We start from the raw sequence: 4,579 nt of genomic DNA, 5'->3' as shown, positions 1-4,579 counted from the left end.
GGAGCCCATGCATGATGTATGTATATCCACCATCAGTCCATCTGGTGGGACCCACCTCTGATGTAATTGATGCCTGCAAATTCTGTGGGCCTGATCATCAGGCAATGTTTTATTTAAACCGTCCGTCCAATTGACCAGCTCATCTTAAGGCATGAGACTAAAAATAAGGCAGATCTATCAAGTGGATAACACCGCAGAAAATAGTGGAGTGTAGAACGCCTACCATTGGAACCCTTTAGGGATTTTAGAAGTTCTGGATCAATATGATATTTGCTATTCCCCTTGATCCAGGTCTTTGTGACTATATGATCAGATTGGATGGAAAATAAACGTTATGGTGGGCCTGTGAACTGTTTACACGGTGAAATCATTATCTCCACTACTATTTGTGGTGTGGTCCAGATGATATTTCGATGGGCCCTTTGATGTATATAAGGCCCATATAGTGTAGCCCACTTATTGTATTTGAGGCCCATGGTGTTGTATATTAGGCTCTTATGTGAGGCCCTTGTGTAAGACCCATTGAGATTGTATGTGGCCCATTATGGTTGTATGTGTGATTGTATGTGGCCCATTGAGATTGTATGTGGCCCATTGTGATTGTATGTGAGGCCATCGGCCCACTATATGTTTGGCTCTATGTGGGCCACTCCTTGGGAGCAATGATGGTTAAATGTCTACATCGATGGGCGATGATGGTTAAATGTCTACATTGTGACCTTCCCTTAGGCCCTTTGTTAGGCCGATTCTGATTCCGATTGTTGAGGCCGATTCTGATTGTCGAGGTCGATTCTGATTACGAGGCTGATTCTGATTGTCGAGGCCAATTTCGATCGTTGAGGCCGATTATCAAGGCCGATTCTGATTGTCGAGGCCGATTCCGATTGTCGAGACCAATTCCGATTATTAAGCCAATTCCAATTGTCAAGGCCGATTCTGATTGTCGTGGTTGATTCTGATTGTCGAGGCCGATTCTGATTGTCGATGCCGATTTCAAAAGTCGAGGCTAATTATTGAGGCCGATTTTGATTGTTGAGGCCGATTTCGAATGTCGAGGACAATTCCGAATGTCACGGCCGATAATCAAGGCTAATTCCAAATGCCGAGGCCGATTGTTGAGGCTGATTCGGATTGTCGAGGCTGATTCCAATTATTGAGGCGGATTTAGAATGTCGAGGCCGATTCTGATTGTCGAGGCCAATTCCAATTGTCGAGGCCGATTCTGATTGTTAAGGTCGATTCCGATTGTCAAGGCCGATTCTGATTGTTAAGGCCGATTCCGATTGTCAAGGCCAATTCGTCGAGGCTGACTACCGAGGCCGATTCCGATTGTCAAGGCCGATTGACGAGACCCAATGTGATGTATATGCAGCCCGTATTTAAGGCCCATTGTGATGTGTATTCAGCCCATGTTTAAGGCCCAATATGTGATGCATTTGAGGGCCAGGCGATGGAGCCCATTGTAATGTATGTAGGGCCTATGTGAAGGGCCCATCATGATGTGTTTTAAGCTCTTGAGTGAGGCCCATGGTGTTGTATATTAGGCCCTTGTGTGAGGCCATGGGTCCACTATATGTTAGGCTCTATGTGGGCCACTCCTTGGGGGCAATGTTGTTAAATGTCCACATTGTTGAGGTTGATTGTTGATGCGGATTATCGAGATTGATTATCAATGATGATTATCAGTGCCGGTTATTGATACCGATTATGAGTATGTGACAACATAGCATCATGATACATCCACATGCGCATCATCTGCATGTTTGTTATGAGATATGATTGACCATGCATATGTCATAGTGCCGGTGGTTCATGGGACTCTCTGATAGGCGAAGTTATCCCACATGAGCATACGGTATATGTAGGATTGATGCATGATTGGACTGCATGACTCATGCATCTTGCATTGTGTGTTGTGATTACTGTACGCCCTAGCGACATCAGGGCCGTAGTCTTCACAGGCATATTGTGGATGGCCAGATGGGACAGTAAAAATATGTTATTAGCACCGAGCTGTCATAGATGGCCCTGGGTGAAAATTTCTAAATCCTATTGGTACCAGAGGATGCCCGAGCATCGAGACCGAGTGGATATATATGAGCGCATGAGGGCCGTATACAAGTAGGCTACGTCTCCCACTGTGTCGTGGTCGGTTGGGAGGGGGTGTGGCCTTACCCGCCTAAGAGAGTAGGCAATGCTAAGCTGAGTTTGACTAGTTTGAGGAATGGGTCCGTTATCGATGAGCCGGGCCCGATATTGGTAGGTGGATAGTGAGGTCTCTTCTACTTACTCAGTTGTGTGCTTGATGGGGTGGCAAGCTGGTGTAGAGTGTACTAAACTTCGGTGATGATCCCAAAGATGTACAGTACTGATTTATGGAGCAGGAGTTGCATACTCATTCATTCATCCATTCACTATCCACTCGGGCTGGTGGTGCACAACTATTTGTTACGTGTACCTTCTTAATAGACTGGATTTCGATAGGGGTGCGCGACTAACCTGAGATCAGGAGTTGACCACATTGAGTCTGACTATCCAAATTAGGTATGAGACTGGTTTGGATAGAAGTCCCTTATGATGGACCTCATAGCCTGTGATACTACATACTATCATCCCGACTTTACACTCCAGTATGGTCATTCCATTCGCACCACATATTTCATTACATCCTCAACATATGGCATTTTGGGTTGCTATGTTTCTACATTTTATATGACCTAGATGAGGCTGATGGTATTCTTAGCTCTTTCAAATTACATATTGTATTGCATCCTCGATATCTGATATCTAGTTCATTATGTTTCCACATTACATAGCCGATTTACATTACTTTCTCAGTATATGACATTGGTTTACTATGTCTTTTCATTGAATATCCTAGATGAGTTGATGGTATTTATAGACTTGTCAGTATTTCTGTTTTCTTTGATATTGTATGGTTCATGGACTTACCAGTATTTCCATTTACTCTGATATTACATTTTGAGCACGCATATACTGCTCACACACTTACACCACCCTCTAAGCTTTCTATAAGCTTATGCACGATAGATGCGTGTAGGTGGCATTAGGTTGTAGTAGCGTGGAGCTTGGAGCATGTAGCCGACTTCTAGAGCTTTGATTTCGATATATGTATTTCCCTTTCAACATTGTATTCAAATGTTTGTATTAGTGGATATCTGATGATGATGTTGCCTTTGTGATTTGGGTATACTTGTGGTTATGCTTAATACGAGTTAAATGTACATTGGAAAATCTTCCTTGTAGGATCTCAGGATCAGAATTTGGCATATGGATGCTAGGAGCCGAGAATGGAGTACTATAGAGGCTATCGGCACTGGATTCGACGATCGAAAATTTTGTGAGCCCAGTTTTCGAGTTTGGGACGTGACAATTAGAGTTTGTTTACTTTCTTTTTTTAGGTTAGGTTTTTCTGATTTATTTTTAGAAACTACTTTGCTTTTTATTTCTAGGATTAGAAACTTTTCTAATTTATTTTTAGAAACTAGTTTGCATTCTTATTTTTTTTATAAACTAATTTGTTTTCCTTTTTCTTCCATAGGATCTCAATATAGAAACTTCTAATTTGGTAACCTCTTTCTAATTCTCTCTCTTTCTATTTCCCCCTTTCTTTTTAGGTTTAGGTTAGATTTTGAAATTGAGGGCTGAGAGTGTTTCATGCCTAAGTGGGTCCGCGATAACACTCAACGTCTCTTGAGTGAAGGAGGATTGATTGAGGGGTTACTTATCTATCATAGAATTAGACACCACTCGAGATCCATAGAGTTAACTGAAGTTATGGCTGTAAACCAACCGGCCAATCCACCTCAAATCCACCTCAACCTCGGGTTGATGAAATCCAGGATGAAAACGAGGTGCATCAAACACCTCTGCCTTGTACTTTACGAGATTATTTACAGCCGGTGGGGGTGAGCACACTTTCTTATATGGTTTTTCCAGAAAATACAAGAAATATGGATATCAAGCCAGGGGTGATCCAACTCCTTTCAAAGTTTGATAGACTTAAATCTGAAAGTCCATATTTACACATGAAAGAGTTTGATGAGATCATAACCACTTTATATTTTCCTAACGTGTTTGAGAACATGATCAGGCTGAAACTCTTTTCCTTTTCTTTGAAAGAAAAAGCTAAGACGTGGTTCCACTCACTACGTCCACGATCCATTGGTAGATGGAATGACATGACAAGGGAGTTCATAAAGAAATTCTTCCCATATCATAAAATGAACACCCTTAGAAAGTCGATTATGACCTTCACCCAAAAACAAGATGAAACATTCTTCCAATATTGGGAGCGATTCAAGGATCTTGTCAGTTCATGTCCACAATATGGGTTTGAAATGTGGAATATAATAAGTTTCTTTTATGATGGACTGACATCTTCCATGTGCCAAATGGTCGAGACAATGTGCAATGGGGAATTCATGAGCAAAGATGTCAATGATGTGTAAGATTATTTTGATAAGCTTGCTGAAAACACACAATCATGGGATATCTCCCTTAAACCCAATATCATGTCTAAACCAATTTAAACAAAGGAGAGGGGTGGAATGTATGC

The 4,579-nt window shown here is 41.8% G+C and overlaps 1 non-coding gene across 1 annotated transcript; it reads right to left on the bottom strand.

Moving 5' to 3' along the window:
- Positions 1–4,250: 4,250 nt before the first annotated feature.
- LOC131244718 (small nucleolar RNA R71) lies at positions 4,251–4,357 on the bottom strand. The gene has a single exon (XR_009170495.1). It is a non-coding gene; the product is annotated as a small nucleolar RNA R71 (small nucleolar RNA).
- Positions 4,358–4,579: the final 222 nt, after the last annotated feature.

Source organism: Magnolia sinica, chromosome 4 (assembly GCF_029962835.1).
Source record: "Magnolia sinica isolate HGM2019 chromosome 4, MsV1, whole genome shotgun sequence".
Lineage (NCBI taxonomy): Eukaryota > Viridiplantae > Streptophyta > Magnoliopsida > Magnoliales > Magnoliaceae > Magnolia > Magnolia sinica.
Note: the sequence above shows the minus strand (reverse complement) of the source record. Positions and strands in the feature narration are given on the sequence as shown.